We start from the raw sequence: 20529 nt of genomic DNA on the forward strand, positions 1-20529 counted from the left end.
AAAAACCTTGTGGGGATCTTCCCGCAGGCCCCCAGTCTGTCCTTCAAGCCCAGTGAGTCACTAGAGCTTAAAGCAGGTGCCCACCGAAAGGCTGTGCATTGGAACAAGTCGCCCAGCTCTACCAGAAACTCTCCTGTATTCTTGGGTTTACCTCAGTCACTTTTAATTTGTCCAAGAGAGAAGGAAGGCTGGAACATGACCCAGAAGAGAAAGCTAGCCTCCCACTGGGAGATCCAGGTGGAACCTTCACAGAAGAACCTCCACCAGCCAATGAAGAGGAAAAATCCAAATCTATCTCCTTCTGTATATGGGGGAGAGAACTGTCCCTCATTCTGTGCTATGTAGTAGTTGTTGGGACTTCCCTTGACCTTGTGAGCAAAAGATTTCTCCTGACCTCTAACGTGTCACTGAGGAAACTGGGTAGCACAGGATGCTAAGCCTGGAGTCAGGAAGATCTGAGTTCAAATCAGGATTCAGAAATTTAATAACTGTGTGACCCTAAGCAAGTTCCTTAATCTCAAACTGCCTCAGTTTCCTCTGCTGTAAAATGGAAATAATAATATTGTCTATCCACCAGAGTTGTTGTGAGGAGCCAATGAGGTAATATCTGAAAAAATACACTCAGCACAGATCCTGGCACATAGTAGGTGCTTAATCAATGCTTCTTCTCTCCTCCCTCCATTCATGCAGAGGCTGGTTATAAAACCAGAGCCAACGACCACAGAAGTTGTATGGCCGGGTAGCAAGCAGCCTTTTTGAGGCTGTAGAGTGTGTTTGGGGACGGCAACATCTGCCTCCTGTGGGTACCAGCATTTAAGTTTGCAGTCAAGGAGGCTTTAAGTGGGGGACTTTCAGGAAACAGAATCTGCCAAAAGTTTGACAGGCTGGACCATGTCCATGGCCAGAATCAGCAGTGACAGAGACTGGTTTTGATGTCAGAAGGAACTGTCAGGTTTACCTGGAGAAACAAGATGGCTGTCTCTGAGTAGGAAGGCTGCTATGAGGCAGAGGGGTGAGACTCCATTCATTTAGTCCTAGCAGGCGCTACAGGGAACAGTGGAGGGAAGGGGCAGAGAGGCAGGTTTGGGCTTTATTTTGGGAATATCCCCCTGACACTGAGGCTATCCAAAGGCGGACTGCTTTGGGGGCTAATTGATTTGTCCTCCTTGGAGGTCTTAAAGCAGGGGCTTTTCGTCTTTTTTTTTTTTTTTTTTTTTTGTTAAAAAAGAACTTTGGCAGTCTGGCAAAGCCAGATTCTAAGAATCGTAGTTTTTAAATGTATAAAAATAAACAGAATCACAAAGGAAACCAAATATATTGAAAGACAGCTATCAAATAAAAAAAAATTCATGGCCTCCATGTTTAAAGCTCCATCTTAAAGAGAAGACTTGTCAAGTGGGCTAGAAAGGAGATTCCTGATGTGGAATCAATATTCTCCAAGCCTCCTTCCATCTTGGAGTGTCTGGGGACTAAGAGATGGAAAACAACGACAATCCTGGTGGGAAATGGAGAGGAGAGAGGAGCCCTCAAGGTATCTTTGAGCAATTGTAAATAATAGAATCATCAATATTATTGAGCAGAATGTTTTTTAAAAAGATGTAGGTTAGCTTAAAACAGGCATGTAGATTGGATAAAGTGATGTAGCAATTATATGCCAATGGAAAAATGCTGAGTTATCCATTAGTCTGGTCATACTTGGGCCCTACCTTGATCCCAACATGCTCCTGGTCTGGGGCATGGAGCTAAGAGGCAATGCTAACTTCCTAGATAGTTGTTTTCAAGGCTTTCATTGCCTTCTTGTCCTTGGGACCAGCTAATGTTGCCTCCTGGGTACTGGCCATGGTACCCAGTACAGGACAGGGGGGCCTTTGCTGTAGCTTCAGGTTGTAAACATTTAGGATTTGGGCAATGATAATGTGCAAATCGTTTCCCCCTTGACTTCTGGGAGGGGAAGCAATGGGGGTGAACTCTGAGAAACTTTTCTCTGGGAGAGGTCCGCCCTCAGGAAATCAAGATAAGTGGTCTCATTCAGTTGGAGATCTTGGAGGGGACCACTGCACCCTCTATTGAGCTAGAGATTAGCCCAGGACCACTCCCAGTAGCTCAAACTTAAGTGGTCTCAGTTGGAGATCTGGGTCTGATACTCCTATTGAGTGGCTTGAAATGCCAAGATAATTACTCTCTTTTCAAGTGGAAATCTAGGCCTGGGGAGGGGGTGACATCGAGGGACTCTCATTCAACTTTGAATGGAAGACAGGCATCAGACCGCCCATAAAAGACAATTCAGAACTCCAAATCTCTGCGGAAGTCTGAAACAGGAATTTGCTTTGCCAAGGAAGCTGTCTTCTTGGCAAGGCTGCCTGCCAGGACTCTTGCCCATTGTGAAGATAGCCTTTTCTCAGTGATAAGCCTTGTTATTTCTCCAACAGGACATTATCCACTGAGAAGTCTGTCTTCCTAGCAAAGCTGGCTTCTCAGTGCCCATAGAATTCCCTTTTGCCTCAGACTTTCGGGTTTGCAAATTCTTTTGCGTTGGACCTGCCCCAATCAGAGGGGATTCCCCACCTCTGGGGAATTTGTTTGTTTGTTTAGAAATGCCAATTCTAAAAGAAGAGACATAAAAATGTAACTCCTTTTGTTCTTCTCTTCTTATTTTTCTTCTTTTCTTCTTGTTTCTTTTTCTTTTGATTATTTTTTGATGTTCTCGTGGGTTTCAGTTTTCTAATTTAAGTTTCATTTCTTCAATTTAACTTTCATAACCGTGGAACCCAAATGCTCATCCATTTCTCATGGCAGCAAGTGCTGGGGTGCCCAGGGAACAGTTGGATGCAGGATTCTGATCGGGGTGAGAAGGGGTTGGGATGTTGGAGGTTTTACAAGATAAGTTGTTTTGCATAACAAGAGAAAGTCCATAGTGAAAGCTTGGGAATCTCCCAGAAGGCAGTTGAGTATTTACAAAATAGTCCCAGGTTGGGGTAAATTGGGGTAAGAGGATGTGGTAACATCTGGTCACCTTCAGGCAATTCATTAATCTGGGAATTAAGAAAAGGTCAGCTTCAGTCAACTCTTAGTCAAGTCAGTGCCATCAGCTCCTCATCAGTTGCACTCAACAGTTCTATCTGTAAATCCAATGATTCTCTTAACCCCTCTTTCTTTCTTTCTTTCTTTCTTTCTTTCTTTCTTTCTTTCTTTCTTTCTTTCTTTCTTTCTTTCTTTCTTTCTTTCTTTCTTTCTTTCTTTCTTTCTTTCTTTCTTTCTTTTCTTTCTTTCTTTCTTTCTTTCTTTCTTTCTTTCTTTCTTTCTTTCTTTCTTTCTTTCTTTCTTATAATCCTTCATGATTAAAGACTCACAACAAAAAACTCTAACCACAGAGTTCTCAAAAACGATAGCTCTCTGGAATTTGTTCAAACATAATGGCACTTAATTGGCTGCCTTTAACACCTTTTATTTGTATAAAGCTTTGGGGTTTTTCAAAGGGCTTTCGCTAGGTAGCTGTGTGGTCTTGCTCTTAGCTTCTCTCAGCCTTCATTTAGCCACTCTAAAAATGAATATGGCTGGCCCTCTAATTAGAAATGTCATGCTTCATTTCTTTTTTTTTTTTCCTCCCAGCATATCCTAGGAGCCAGTCTCAGAGGAAAAGCCTGAGGTTCGGAGAGGCCAAGTTATTAATGGGTAAAGGCAGGACTGGCACAAAAATATGACACTTCTGGTCTAGGACTTTTTTCCATTTTGCCTTCTAATGAAAAGCCTCTCGAGTCTCTCCAACACAAGAATGATAAACTGCTACTCTACCAGTTTGATGAGCTGACCCCATCAAATTGGTGACAGGCTTTTCTTGAAGAAAAAGTTATTAGTTTATGGATAAAATAAGAAAGATAACTAACCAAGTTGAAATGATGAGGCTGGGGTAGCAGTATCTACTTGGAAATAAACATATGATAAATTCACAATGGCCATTATCTTTGCCAAAAGTATATTTATTTAGGAGAAAAGTTTGCAGACAAAATAAGAGATGAAATATGTACCAGGAATGGCAAAAAATGAAATAGAGTTGGGAAAGCAAATATGAAATAGAAAGGAATTTGGAAGACTCAGTTAAAGCAATATGTGGGACTGTATCGTCCACAAAAACAATCAGAAGCCCTCAGACAAAGAAAAGGCAAAAGGGGTTTATTAAGATCTTGTGAGAAAGGGAGAAAAGGCATCTTCCATCTGACCAGGTGTTTGTCAGTAAAGAATGCAGAAAAAACCCCTCTTTTCTCCCTCTTTGTTTGGGGGAGTCCAGGTTTACTTTCTAGTCTTGGAAATCGAATCCAGAAACAAAAGAATACAAGTAATAAACTTTTAAAAGAATCCAAAGCCATCATCATCTTTAAAAGAAGTACTTAAATGCTAATCAAGAGGTGGTGGGAAAACAGGATGTTCATCTAAGAATATCAAACACCTGTAGCCTTTTAGCTAGAGAGCCATTTGTTATTATCAAGTCTCAAGATACAAATTATAGTTTCAGTCTATATTCCCAGGAGAGCATCTTCACTCAGTTAATTCCTCACAGGAATATTCCAAGGAGCCTAAACAGGTTCAATCCACAAGAGAGTTTAGCAGAGTTAGCCAGAGTCAGGAGAATGGGCCATTAAAGGGAAGGTACTATTGATGAGGGGTGAGAACGTTGCCAGGTTTGAGAAATCCGAAGGCTATCCAGCCTTGGGAGAGCCACGGACAATGCTGGCCAACAGCAGTAACTCAATACAGATTCTGTTCCTCATTGAGCTGCAGAACTCCTAGATGGGAACTACCCAGCTCTCCCACTCCGCAATCGTGCCCTAAACCATCACATCGACATGTCAGCCTAATTGTTGTTTCTCTTTTCTGTAAAGTTATCTTCTTGATTCTGACTCTTTGCTAAACTCCTTTGAAACTTTAAACCTTTGCCCCTTAAATTGGAGATTGAGTGTGTGATTTCTTTCACCAAACCCACAACACTGCCTGGGGGACCCTAATCTTGTTGGGGCGTCTTTTGCCTGAATACTATGAGGAGGGAGAATGATTAACCTTATAGTGGACTTAGTCCTAAAGAGAATTTAGCAAAAGCTCTTTATTATAAGCAGATCTTTTTTTTTTTAATTTAAAAAAATTTTTTTATTTAATACCCTTTTATTTATAGGTTATATGCATGGGTAACTTTACAGCATTGACAATTGCCAAACCTCTTGTTCCAATTTTTCCCCCTCTTACCTCCCACCTCCTCCCCCAGATGGCAGGATGACCAGTAGATGTTAAATATATTAAAATATAAATTAGATACACAATAAGTATACATGACCAAACCGTTATTTTTAAGCAGATCTTTTTATTGGGGAAATATAGACTTGGGGGTTTGTCAAGGAGAAACTGGGAACTCAGAGGGTCAAAGAGAGAGGAAGTGTCAGGGAGCTCAAAGGCAGGGGGATCCAGGTGATGTAATAGGACTCGGTGTCCTTCTGATCTTTGTGGAGGATGGGCCACCTGGCCTGGGGAAATTCCTAAAAATGATCCCCACCCACCTGGACCTTTGTTGCCTATACTTTTAGTCATTTGCCTCACAGTACCCATCAATTTCTGTATTCTGTTGCTACATAGCTGTTCTTCTAGTTCTAGGCTGATACAAACTTGTAAAGCTGACAATGTTGGGTTAGGGGTGGCTCCCTGAGATCTCTCCCATCTTTTGCATGGATGGTTCCATGTCTTTGGTGCTCCAAGAAACTGGATCCCTTTCAATTTTATTCAACAGACACGGCAGGAAAATAACAAATCAGTTTCTGGAAAATGGAGTAGAATATATTGTAGAATATATTGATAGCCATCTTTGTGAAGGGTAGGCCACCTGGCCTGGGGAAAGTCCTAAAAATGATCCCCGAATCTCAACCCATTTCCACCTTCCTACCTGGTTCCCATCAGAAACTCCTGGTTCCCACAGGAAACTCCCACTTCCCAAATGATCCAGGAATCACTTTGGTCTGGGAAACAATCACCACCTTTATTACCTTAGCCCCAAACCACAGAAGGCTAAATAAAAAACAAGACTCTGTACTCCAAACTTCACTATCTTCCTAATTAGGAAGCAGCCCACTGAGGGAAATTATTTCTCAGTGAAATAAGCCCAATTTTGCCTAAAATCCTCGCTTGCAGACTGGGACTGTGAATTCTTTCACAAAACCTGTGACATCGGCCTGGGGACCTCCAGTGCTGGTAGGGTATCCTCATCCCTTAACAAAGGAACCAAGGTCTGAGACTGTGTAAAGATATGCTGATCAATATTTCAAAAGTTGTTTGTAAAGGTGCACAGAGGTTTGAGGGATAGACAAGAGAGTTCTAGCATCATAATCACTCTATACCAACAGGGGAGTCTGAAATTGGTTATATTTGGTAATTGCCAGATAGGCTGCTTCCTGACAGGGTAGAAGAGTCAGTTCATATCAGGAAGACAGGCATTCAATCAACTTATTTAGCTTTTATTAACCACCTACTATATGCCAGGAACTCAGTGTAAGAGACAAGCATCTTACCAAGAACTCTGCAGACTCGCTAATGAAGCCAGGAAAAGATTTTTACTCAAGATCTTGCAAGAAGAGGTGTCTAATGCTCTAAAAGTGCTAAAATATGATTTTATACCCTATCCCCAAAATACAAGTGTCTTCCCTATGTTGAAGTTGGGAAGGGATTAAAAAAATTGGGGTCACAGACTGGTGGTGTGAGGTGTTTCAAAAAAATTTGGAGGTTTGAATACACATCCAAGCTAAGGGGCAAAGTTTATTGTAATTGTAATGTCATTTGAAGCGGGCTAAGTGCCAAAAGAATTTAGCAAAGGACCAAAAGCAAGGAGCCACATTTATCCAGTTTTTCATGCCACCGATTTGCTAATTTTATGGTCTAGAAGTAGAACTGAGGAGTGGTCTTGGGAATTTGGTTATCGCTGAACAGCAGATCTAGGACTATCCTAAGGTCAGAAGACTTTAGAATTATTGACAGATTGTCAGAACAACAGCACTCTAAGGTTAGAGAGTCTCAGGATCACTAATCTATCTTCTCTAAAGTCTAATTATTATATTCCTAGGCCAGAAGACTTTTACAATCATTGATGGACAGATTGTTAGAACAATAGCATTCTAAGGTTCAGAGACCTCCTTCCTGCTGTCTCCCCTAGAAGCTATATTCCATCACCTAGTCTCTATTAGGTGGGTACTGCACAGATTACTACCTGATGCCCCCATGTGAATCTCTACCCCTAATCACATCTCCCCTTGGTGTTCATTTTACTTAGATGTAATTGCCTGCAAGTGGCCATTTACGAAATAAGTTCCATGTTCTCTGTCGTGCACATTTACAAGTGGGTACATGTTCCTCTTCCTCTCTGATGCAGAAATAACATTTCTCAGGAATATGCAAAAAGGCAAAAAAAAAAAATAGTCCCTGATGTCAAGAAGATCACAATCTAGGGAGGGGAGGGAGGGAGGGAGAGAAAGATATGCAAACAACTTTATATAAACAAGTTCTCTGTAAGATAAATCTGAGATAACCTCAGAGGATTAAGGAACTTCTTTTGCAAGGTAGGAACTTTAGGTGAGACTCAAAGATGGCCAAAGACACCAGGAGGCAGAAATGAGGAAACCATTCCCATCGGGAGAGAAGAGGGGATAACGTTTGGAGTTGGGACATGGTGTGTTGCCTTTGAGGATACACGCAAGTTTTTATATGGTCCGACTTTTTCAATGTTTCCTCCTAAAAAGTGATGAATCTTCTTGAGTTCAAATTTGGCTTCAGTTACTTACTGGCTGTGTGATCCTGGGCAAATCACTTTGCCTTGTTTGCCTCAGTTTCCTCATCTGTAAAATGAGCTGATGAAAGGAATGGTAAACCCCTCCCATATTTTTGTCAAGAAAGCCCCCAAAGGGACTGAAACACGTCTGAACAATAACAAGGAAACAGAGCCCTGGATGCAGGAAATGTTCAAGTTGCAGTCTCCTGCTGTACTTCTAACATTCCCCACTTACCTTAATGAAAAGATGCCTCGGGTTCCTCATTTGTAAAAGGGAGATTTCTTCTATTTTAAATCTGTGGTCCTCGGATCCACACTCCTACCCCAATTCCGGAGGAGATCTGATCTGCTCAAGGACAGAGCTCAACTCTGGGATGAATCACTTTTGTCTTGGAGAAAGGATCCTTCCTGTCCCTCCCTGAGGACAAACAGTCTCCCCAGACTCTCACTGCAAAGTACTAGGATAGCCCAGGATAATAACAGCTCTCATATCAGCCATCTTTGCATCAAAGCCCTGCCCTCAATGGGGCACAGGGAGGTAGATGTACCTCAGTAAGTATTGTTATTCCTATGTTAAGCATCACTTTGGCTACCCACATGGATGAGATCACAGCTCTAATGGAGTACTTTAGAATACTTACACTGAGAATTATAGCCTACACAGCTGTGGGAAGCAGAATGATGGGGGGCAAGAAGGAGAGGCTCTCAAATCAGGATGCCTGGACTCTATGACATCTCACTGTATGGAATTTTGAAAGGGATATTTTACTTCCCTAGATTTTGATTCCCTCATCTGAAAAACATTGGATCTCATAGATTGCATCGAGATCTGATATTCTAACCATGAGCAACATGGTAAATCAAGTAAGAAAGCAGTTATTAAGTACCCATTATATGCCAGTCATCAATGTAAATGTTCTTTGTTGATAAAACAACAACTGCTATCAAGTATTCTAATGAAGGAGACAACATGCAATAAATATGCACTACATAAAACGCAGACAAGTTAAACTGGAGATTTGTGAATGTCATCAAATCATTATCTATTTTAATCCATAGCTGAAGCCTATGTGTAAGTTGAAGTAGCCTCTTATTAATGAACAGTGAATATCCAACAAGCCTTGAACATTGTGTTCTCCCAAGTAGATTCAATACACGCCCTGTCTTTGTGTTGACACTCGGATCACCAGAAAGGGAAAATGCTATAATAAAAACAACTAGACTTACAGAAGTAAAAGCAGAACAACTCTGAAAACATTTAGCATGCTTCAGAAGCTTAATAATAGAATTACAGGAAGTTGTAAGTGGGAAAATTAGAGATCTTAAGACAATTAAAAAAAAAAGAAAAACAAGAAAATTGACAATGGGGAACAGAAAAGTGGAAAATCTAAATAAAGCAAGGAAAAGGAGAATGGCGGGGTTAGGACACAAAAGCACAGAAATAAAATAGAAATATTATGGGAAAAGAAAAGAGAAAGGAAAATTGAAAGAGCACCAGATGTCTTTATGAACCAGTGATTTATCTTCAAGGCCAAGCTCAGGCAATCTGAGCATTATTGGCTTCCTAGAAAAAACAAACTATTATTAGCTTCCCAGAAAACAAACAAACGAACATGGTGAAACAAAAGCTCAAATACCATATTTCAGGAAAGCATTTATGAAAATTGCCCAGAAATACTGAACAAAGAGGGTAAAATACAGATCAACAGAATTTATAAGATGTCATCAGAAAGTAGCTCCAAGCTTAGCTCACCAAGAAATGTAGTCACCAAGTACTAATGAGAGAGACAATCTTGCCAGCTAGTATTCTCACATACCATATGTTAGTTACAGCTACTTTTACTGACTTGTCCAAGGTTGTAGAACTAGCATTTGGTGAATTCAAAACTAGAACCTTGGGTTTTAAACTCCAAGACAAATATTTTTGCAGCCTCTTGATCCTCTGACACTTTACTAGTTGGCCACTTATTGGGATGGCTCGTATTGATTTTTGTACTGATTGATGCTATAGAGGCTATTTTGGTTTGGGTTGTATTGATGACTGTTGAGTTCCTTCTGAGAACTGATTTCTATAAATGAGACCAAAGTCATAGGTCCAATCCCTGTGGAGAGCCTGTTTCCTTTTATTCTAGTCCACTCTAGTCTAGAGTGCATGTGCCTGAAAACCCCACCCAGATGGTTTGCAAAAACACATCATTTCCTATAAGGGAGTCCAAGTAAATGAGCATGAACCCATCACCCCCCACTGTGAGGCTTCCTATTGCTAGAGGAGAAGACAATAATGAGATTTTTGTGCCTAAAGACCAGAATCCCAAGGGTTTCTCACTGAAAATGCTGGGAGTTTATGGTTTCCATTAGAACACATTCACAGCAGGGGATTCCCAGGGGCTAGTATTGCAAGAATTAATAAAGCCCCAAGGGATGAACAGCTACGATCAAGGCCTTGGCCCAGTTTCACCAAAGTGACATGGGGAAGACTATGGAAATGAGTTTTATTTTTCTAACCTCATTTAAGCATGCCTTTTGGTTCTGCAAAAGAACAAAGAGAACATAAGAGAACACAGGAAAATGATGACCAGACATAATAGAATCCAGTGGTTTTTCTTAGATGTCCTCCCTTGTCCAAAGAATTCCCAAAGGCTTAGCCCACGTGATAATTTGGGGCATGTCAATGATGGAGTGTGTGTGTGTGTGTGTGTGTGTGTATTGGTGTCTGTGGTCTGTACACAGCTGGAATCCTTCAAAGTCAGTGTTTCCTGGAAGAAACTGAGCATCAGAGACCCCATCTTGTCTTGAAATCTAAACCCTGCTTTGATCTTAGGCTGACATAAGAATGAATGCAACATCCCACCCCCAAATCCCTCCTCAACAGAAACTCAGAAACACACTAACAGGGAAAACCACTTTCTTTCTTGGGCTTTACATGGCAGCTCTATTGACTTAGGAGATTAGGAGCTCATCAGGAGGGATCAAAGGCTTTTTCAATAAAGGCTTCTTTGGGTAGCTGCCCTGTCTTTGTGCAGCAGGAGACAGGTTCCTGAATGGTCTGGATAAAGGAAAAGGCAAGAGGCCTGGAAAAAGCTGAGGATGGGAAGGAAGAACTTTAGGAAAATGAAGCTCTTTCTTCTAGAACCTTTAATACCACAAATTAATGAATTTAACAGGAAAGCAAAACACACATCGGTGGCTTGAGCCATCCATTACTTCATGTCAGTCCATAAATGAAACATCCTTTTTCTCATTCCTCTACTGATGACTGCAAAATGTTAGTGACTAATTATATAAAAAATTTTTTTTCATAAACCAAAATTCCATCTGAGAGCCATAAAATAATAATTACTATCATTTATGTAATGCTTTAAAGTTTGCAGGATATTTTGTCCTCATAACAACCCTGGAAAATAAGTGCTAACATTACCTCCACTTTATTGATGAAGAAAACTGAGACAAATAGAAATTAAGTGGCTTTCCTAGGATTATCGAGTTAGAAAATGTTTGTGGTAGGATTCAAACTCAGGTTTTTTTCTGATCCCAAGCCCCATGCTCTTTCTACTCATAACCCCTCAAAGCTTAAAAGGATCTGATTCTTGACAGCCATATTTGCTTCTTCCTACATTTTCCACTATTCCAAGCAATTCTCAATATGGAAACTCCAATGCAAATGGAGCACTGGCTGTGACATTAGAGAATTTTTGAGGGCACTGTGGGTTTGTATATTGCATTATTGGTTGCATAGCACTCAAGAATATGGAGTTCGATTTTAAATATGTTGAATTTGAAATGCCATAAGAAGCAGGTTTGGAATCTGAATTTGTGAGTTGAAAGGTATCTCTACCCTCTGTCTGATTCATACATAAAAGGAATTCCTAGCACATGATACCTTCAGCCTCTGAAGATCTCCTGGGAGGGAGGGGAACACAATAGATATTATCCACCAGGTAGTTTACAATGAAAGATTGGGCCTCAGGACATACTCAGGCTGGATCTGAAGACTTGAGAGTCATCTGCATGGAGGGGCCAATTAAAGCCATTAGCTTCTAGTGGGAGTAGCATGAGGTCCCCAAGTAAGAGATCCCAAGGAGCAAAGGGATTTCGCCTATAGCCTTGGGGTACACTTTTGGTTAGAGGCCACAATATGGCTGAGGAGCCAGAAGACGAGGTGGCTGAGAAGGAACAGTCATATAGACAGGAGGAAAACTAACAGGGAGCAGTATCATAGAAACCCCTAGAGGGACTTAAGAAGTGTTCACTTGTGATGACACTGCCACAAAGGGGATAAATGGTTGGCTCAGGACCTTAGGTGAATGTGATTGGTCACTAAAGAGAAGAGAGAGTTCCAGAACTAAGAATATTCATGGGAACAACAGAAAAGTACAGGCAAAAATCCAAGTATTTGCAAGTCAATGTCTAAAAGACTGGCCGTCAGGACCAAGAGTCTAAAGGAGGGAGAAGGAATCAGTGTACAAGAGTAGGAGATATTGAGACCTTAGTGAAAATATAGCGACTGGTACACCCCCACTCACTGGTGGGGAGCCCTACAAGTGTACTGGAATCTTAGTTTTAATATTTGTCCCAATTAATCCACCAATCACAACATTTACTTTGTACCTACTATGTGCCAAGAACTGTGGCAAGTTTTGTGCGGTTACAAAAATGCAACAAGTTGTACCCTCAAGCATCTAGTACATATATAAGTACCAATAAACTAAATGTATAAGGTAAGATGTGTGTGTGGACAATCAAGAAGGTGACATGGAGGAAATAGTACCTGAGCAGAATTTTGAAGGAAACAAGGAAATCTAAAAAGTAGAGATGATGAGGGAATATGTTCTAGGCCTGAGGAGGGCGACGGCCTGTGCAAAGGTTGGAGATATAGTATTGTAGATAAAGAACAAAAAGAAAGACTAGTTAGTTTGGATTGTCAAAACAGGGTCATGTATAAGATGGGGAGAAAGGTAGCAGGAAGCCATGTTGTAAAAGGCTGTAAAAGACACAGAGTTTGAATTTGACTCTAGAGGTGAGAAAGGAGTAGATTGAACAGAACGGTGACGTGATTAGAACTGTACTTTAGGCAGCTGAGTGGAGGATGGAATTATAGATGCAAGGGGACTGAAGGCCATGGAATCACGTCAGCTGTGGCAGTGTCTGATGATTCTGCATAGAAAAGAGAAAGTGCTGGGGTGGGAGAGGGAGTATCAAGAAGACCCTGAGACTGTCATAGGAATGAAATCTGTGGCAAGACCATGAGTGTTCATTAACCAAAGGCAATGGATGCAGGGAAGACAATAAGACACATTAAAAAAACTCTGTTTTCTCATTCTCTTTGCTTTCCCTTTATCTCACTGACTACCAAGAGTCCAACCAAGGATTTCCTCATGAAACTTGTAACAGACATCACACCACAGGAGGCCTGGTATAATGGAGCCTTGTTCTTATTTCCTAGAGGAAAATAATACAGAAGCTATCTATTAGCACCAGCAATCCCTGCATTCCCTGTGACCCGATCCACAGACAGCAGACAAAAGATGCAAACAAAAAAGGCACAATCGTTTGGTGCTCGAGTCGTGGACCCTGGTCCTGGCATCTGTGGCCATGGAAGCTCCCATCTGTGCTTCCTGGAGAGTGTGAGTGTGTGAGTGCGTGTGTGTGAGTGTGTGTATATGTAGTGTGTGTGTGTGTGTGTGTGTGTGTGTGTGTATACATAAATATATTTTATATGTGTGTGTATGTAGCTATATGTGTGTGATTGGGTGTGAATGTGTATATGTAGCTTAATTTTGCATTTCTGTAATTTAAAAGGAAAATTGGGAGAATGAAAGAGGAGGAGAGAGAAAATAATATGTTGTTCATCATGTAGCCAGATAGCCAGGGCATGTTTCTTGGAAACTAATACCTTATTCATGGCCTTACAGGTGGAGCTTCTTGTATATGTTGTATCTAATTATTGAGAGGAGAGTTGGGATAAAGGAAAGGCTCTGGGACACAGCTTGGGGCCACCCCTGGGGGCTTTTGCTCAGTGCCTCAGGAATAAAATGTCTTTTCAAACAAAGGAGTCCACTTTTTTCAGTGCTGGGACCCTGGCAACATTGGGGGGCTGGGTGAGATCATGGGAACATGGCCGAGACTGGAACCCGATGGCTCCTGGATTTAAATCCCAGCTCCAACATTTAGCAATTACATGATCCAAGTCAAACTTCTTTTCCTCTCCACATGTCACTTGTAAAATGGGGAGAATGAAAGTTACTTCCTTTTCCTCACAGGATCGTTGTCTAGAAGAGGCTTTGTAAACTCTCCTGCAGAGACGGAGCTCTTATTGTGTCCATTGTGAGACAATGGTTTGGAGCTTCCAGAGAGACCCATGTCTTTGGAACCCTGACCATGTCTGTGGTCTTGAGACTTCCAAAGATCTTGCAAGGGCCCAAACAAACCAGTTGTACCCAAAGCAAGTTTTAATTCACGCCAAGAAAGGCCCGATGCTTAATTCACATTAAAGATGGGGGAGCAGGAACATAGCAAGAAGACTTCATCGCACTGAGCCTCAGTGGGTGGAAGGGAGCAGAATACAAATAGGTCTCTCCTCAAGCCTCTTCAGACCATGGCAGCAATGCCAGAGTTTCAGAATTTGAGAGATGGAAGGACATTAGTGGCCAACTGGCCCAAGTAACCCTGAAAGGGACACAAGTGTAAGGGTCATCCAGCCTCTGCTTATGGATCTCCGGGGAGAGGGAGCCTGCTTCCCACCCACCCTGGCCTCCAGGACCCGCATCTGCTCTTTTGTTTAGCTTTTAAAGACCTTCCTAACCTGGTCCCCAGCCTTGTTGAGCCTTAATTATCCGGCAATCTGGCCTCTTTGTCCTGCCCTGTCTTCTACATCCCAGAGCCACTCTCTCTCTTCAAACCGCAGCTCAGACACCACCCGTTCCTTCAGCAGGGGTCCTCCCCGCCGAACTCTCACATACTCAACGACTGCCTTTAAAATCTGTGTCCGCTTCTTGTTTCCTCCGACAGAATGTCAAGTCCTTAGTGAAGAGTTCCATTCTTGGGCTTTGTATTCCCAGCACCTGGGAAAGTTCCCGACAAACATCAGTGGTTGTTGATTGGTGTTTGATCCCATGTGGAGTAGTTTCCCCATCCAAATCTCTGACCTCTGACTAGACAAAGGCAGGGAAGGGCTTTGCCATTTCCTTCTCCAGCTCATTTTCCAGCTCAGGAACTGTGGCAAACAGGATTAAGTGACTTGCCCATGGTCATATCCCACCTTCAGACCTTTCTAAGTGTTAGGAAGTTTCCTCTGACCTCAAGCCTAAATCATGCTCTTTTAATTCCCCTCTTCCCTACCTTGGATTGATCCTCTAGAGCCAAAGGGAACAAGATCACTCCCTTTTGTACATAGCAGCCCTTTAAAGAATTGAGGTCAGCTTTCTCTTCCCTTCTACAGCCTGAATGCCCTTAATTCCCTCAGTTCCTCCCCGGAAATGACCTCCGGATTCTTCCCTGGCCTGGATGTCTCTTCCCAAAATGTCTCACAGATTTGAGCACAATTTTCTAAATGGGTTTTGATCAGGGTTAAGGACTCTGGGCAGCGAGGTGTTGCAATGGATAGAGTGCTGGCCTGGAGCAAGCCTGGACAAATCGCTCTCTCTTTCCCTCAGTTTCCTCATCTGTAAAATGAGCTGGAGAAGGAAACAACAAACCACTCAGCTCTTTGTGAACAAAGTCCCCACTGGAGTCACAGTCAGACACGACTGAACAAGGACTGTGGACTGTCACTGCCAGGACTGTCAATGTCCACCTGAACACCTTGGTGTTCCTCAATGCAGCCTGACATCACCCAAGGCTTGGGGCCTTGGATTGGGAATCAGCCAGTCTCAAAAAGGAGTCATTCACGGTCCTATGTGAGAATGCCCCCTTAGGCTTATATTGGCAGCCAGAAGGTACTGTGGATACAGCTCTGGGTCTGAAGTTGGGAAGACGAGTTCTTTCAAGTATTTCCTAGCTGCATGAGCCTGAGAAATTGCTGATCCTCTCTCTGCCACAGTTTCCCAATCTGTAAAATGGTGACAATGCTAGCAGTTAGCACCCACCAAAAGTCTTTTGTAAGAATTGTAAAATAATATTTATAAAATGCTTTATAAACTTTAAAATGCTATAATACTGCTATTGTTGTTAGATTATATTTCCAGAAACTCTCCCTGCTTTTTTCATGCACAGATATCTCCCTTACCAAGTTCTCTGGGCATGTAGTTGAGAAGCTGGTTTTTTGGATCCAAATGTGACACTTCTCACTCACGAAATGCATCTTATCCTATGAATTCTTTGGGATCCTGGCTGAGACCAATGTGTTCCCAATCTTTCCTAGTTTTATGCTCTTGGATATAATCCACATTTATAGCTTTATGCAAGTCATTGATAATAGGAACTCCTTGAGAGAGGCTTTTTTCCCTTCCTTACCAAAAATATGTAGCAGGAAGGGATTGTTGCTACTGTTGCTTTTCCTTATAAACCCAGTGATTAGTACAATGCCTCACATATAGTAGGAGCTTAATAAATATTTTTTGATAGGGCTAAGCACAGCTCTCTAGAACTGGTTGGGAAGATGACTTCCAGCCCTGCCTCAAGTATTTTCTAGCCACATGAAAGTGAACAATTGCTTAACCTCTCTCTGTCAGTTTCCCAATCTGTAAAATGGTGACAATAATAGCAGCTAGCACTCACCATAAAAGGCTATTGTAAGAATTCAATGAGATAATATTTATAAAGTGCTTTATAAACTTTAAAATGCTATGATATTACTATTATAATACTGCCCTAAAGACCCCCTTCCAATCAAGAAGGAACTATTAATAACTACATTTTGAGCCTGACTAATCCCAAATGCAAGGCACTTCCTAAAGATTCTGTTAATTAGGTCTGTAGCTTTCTTTGCCCAAAAAAGGCTATTGTAAGAATTCAATGAGATAATATTTGTAAAGTGCTTTATAAACTTTAAAATGCTATGATATTACTATTATAATGCTGCCCTAAAGACCCCCTTCCAATCAAGAAGGAACTATTAATAACTACATTTTGAGCCTGACTAATCCCAAATGCAAGGCACTTCCTAAAGATTCTGTTAATTAGGTCTGTAGCTTTCTTTGCTTTACCAGTCTAATAACTGCCAAAAGCAGAAAGGTGGTAGATATGACATGATCTCATCTTCAGGAAACTGGGCTGAGTTTTTGTTATCATGCTTCCTTTTCTAGTTCTTCAATAGCCATTGTCTCAATAAAAGATTCGGAACTTTTGACAGCAATCAGGGTTAAGTCTGCTGGCCTAGAGACTACAATCCATTCTCTTCCCTTTCTTTAAAAGCAGGAAAGTGCTTGCCCATTCTCCAGGCCTTTGGTATTGTGACTATCTGTTGACATCTCTCCTTGATCATAGACGCCCTCTCGGTATTGGTCTCTACCACTTTGTTCGGAACCTGGGGTCATCATTCATCAGTAATGGAAACCAGTGCTGGGGAAATGGGGAGGTCTGAAGGAGAAAATTCAGAAATAACAAAGAGAGACCATTCTGATGATGAAGAAAACTGAGTATTCCCTGAAGATCCCAATGTGTGTGGACAGAGGGGTTGATTTTGAATCTGGGGCTTTCTGGCTCTACAGCCAGTTTGCTACTCATACCAGAGTACCTGTAAAAGTGTCTTGTAAGTGAAAAATGTTTATTCAATTTAAATGAATTATTTAATAGGAATAAAGAATATCACCATTTCAAGAAATTTTATTTCCATTTTTACTTCTATTTATGTATATTTTATAACTCTCTTCTCCATTAATGATAGCAGAGATCCTTCTTTGGACACTGTTATTACTCACTGTTCTGCATAAATAAGCACAAATTGTACTAAAGAAAATGAAGACAGAAAAAGCAATTAGAGAAGACCAAGTGTATGCAAAAGGGGTTTATCCTGGAAGCTATAATGTTGTGAGACTGGAGAGATGAATTCACAGGGTCCCTGAAAGAGGAGAAGACCCCAAAGACATAGAAAAAATTCAGTTTTAATTATTCCCCAAAATGGTGAGCAGGAAAATTAATTGATAACTTTCTCCTATACATAATTTTAAAATGAAGCTATTTGACACAAACATTGAAAAGTCTGGGCAGGTGTTTGCAAAGACCATTTGGAAGCAGATGGTATTTTTACAATCATACAATTGACTTAAAAATGTGATGAATATAAACTCCCACTGGGCTAATTGTTGACTGTATCATAGTATTTGAGTCAATTGAGCAAAATGCTGCCTCAGAGGCTCTCCTCCAAAATCCTAAAAGAGCCCTTGAAACATGTCATAATAGAAACAACTTTGCTCAGGGACCTGATGACTAATCACCACCAAGGCACAAAACAGGGAGACAAGCTCACCAAAGTTGCTTTCTATTAGCATGGAGTATACTTTGTTGCTCAATAAATTTGAAGAACAATTTCCTATCAATAGTGAGGTCCTCCAGGTACTGTTGTTTGTGGGTGATATTGTGATGATTGTATCAAGTCACAGAACAGAACAGAGCACCTTAAAGGGAATCCAAAAACATTCAAGAGTTTGGTTTAACAGGAAAAGTCAACTGGGTAAGAAAGGTCTTGAGTTCAGAATCTGAGATAGAATTAAATAGGTAACTGATAGAGCTGGATAATCAGAATGTAGACCTTAGCCAGACAGAATCACAGTAGCTGAGTGCTGGAAGGATCCTCAGCGGCCACAAGAATTCAGAAAGCCCTAATATCATATAATTGCTAAGTAATTATCCAGTGTTTCATGAAGACCTTGAAAAAGGGGGAAATCTCATCTCAAGGGAGCTCATCCTACTTCTCATTGTTCTCATTGTTAGGAAGTTTTTCCTGACAATAAATTTGTCTCTTTGCTATTCCCCTCTGAGATAGTAATAAAGTTACCAGGCGTGGTTATGTGAAGTCGATTTGGGAGAACATGATAGTTCCATTGACCTGAAAAAATCAAGTCAGACATCCATCACAGGTAATAGAGATTTGCTATTTTATTACATGAAAAACACACAAGCTCAAAAAATATGACTAAATAAGGCAGAGTCATAGTGAGTGAGCAACTGGAGGACACTTGCTTTTTATAGCTCAGGGGAGATGGAGGAGTGGGGTGGGCAGTATTTAGAAAGAAAGGGAAGAAACCAGGAAGAAATTTGGTAGCTTAAAGGGAGGAGGGAGAAAATAAAGGTGGATTCCAGGGAGTAACAAGGATGTGTATTAAGATGTTGAGACTGTCTTAAAGACAGTCTGGGAAAACTAAGTTCCCATCAAGATTGTCTCAAAAGTTGGATTGAGGATGGATGAATTAACAATAGGCTCTGGCTTTACATCATTCTATAGTCTGGGAAACTGACCTGATCATAGTTGACAAAGGAGCAGAATGGGCTCCTTTCAGCAATTCATGAGAATAAGCTAAAACTCCGGGTTCTGCTCTCTGAAACCAAACAGAATAAATCTCATCCTTCTTCAAAGACTTCAAGACAGCTTTCATGATCCCTCGGGGTTTTCTCCTCTTCAGATGAAAAATTCCAGTTTCTTCAATTGAACCTTCTATAACACGGACCTAAGACCTATCACCGTCCTCTGATTCAATCTCAGCTTCTCAACGTCCTAATTAAAATATAAGGTACTGAAGACTCGGGATGAAATCTGATCAGGACAGAAAATAGTGAGACTGCCGCTTCCCTCTTCCTGTGAGCTCTTTCTCCCTTCTAACCATGATTGCAGTAGCTTTTTTTGGAAGTTACATTGTACTGCTGACTCACATATATCCCACTCCATGTCTTTTTCAGAATAACTACTGACTAACCATGTTTCTTCCACCTTGTAAGTGATGATTTTTTGTACCCAAGTGTAAGACTTTATATTTCTTCCTGCTTGTGAGAAATGGATTTGGTTTCCACAGCTGTGAAGGTTAAATTGGAAAAATGGGACTTGAATAGGGTGGTCAGACTGGAGGTTTTCTACCCTAAAAGAATGGAAGAATGCAAGCTCCTTAGGGGGCAGGAATTGGGTTTTGGGATTGGGGGTGGTAGCTCGAGATTTGAGAAGACTCTTTTGTTCTTTGTCCTTAACTTTCCACTGTTGGAGGCCCCTGAGTACATTCCAATTCTTGTACCAAACCTCCCCTTGGGATGATGATTTGGGAAGCATGAGACTACAAGTCTTCTCCCCACTGAGGAAACATCTTTGTTTTGGGCTCTTTTGTTACTGGTTCCACATAAACTCTGAAGAGCCAGGGAGCGGGTAGGGACTCCACTTTAAGGTCTATATAAACTTGCTCACTTTTGTCCTCTCTTGCTGTCCCCATATTGGTCAACATTGGGTGTTTCCTTTCTCATGAGAAAGCAGTAACTTCCTTTCTGGCTCTCCTAAGACAAGTCTCTGGTTGGTTAATTGGAAGGGGGCAGTATCCCTTACCACACCCTGGTGAATTGTATTTTATTAGATTCTTTTCAGTGCTTGAACCTATTGATCTTTTTAGATCTCGAGTCTATCATCCCCTATGTTAGCCGTCCCTTCCTACTTTGAGTAATCTGCACATTTGATAGGCATGCCATCTATGTCTTTACCCAGGTAAGAATGTTACACTGAAAATGAACAACGAGCTGGGCCCAGAATTAATCTGGATGATGTTGTTATTTGTCTTTTTTTGTTAAAGAGGACCAAGTGATGTAATATAGCTTCTAGGGGG

Source organism: Sarcophilus harrisii, chromosome 1 (assembly GCF_902635505.1).
Source record: "Sarcophilus harrisii chromosome 1, mSarHar1.11, whole genome shotgun sequence".
Taxonomy (NCBI): Eukaryota; Metazoa; Chordata; class Mammalia; order Dasyuromorphia; family Dasyuridae; genus Sarcophilus; species Sarcophilus harrisii.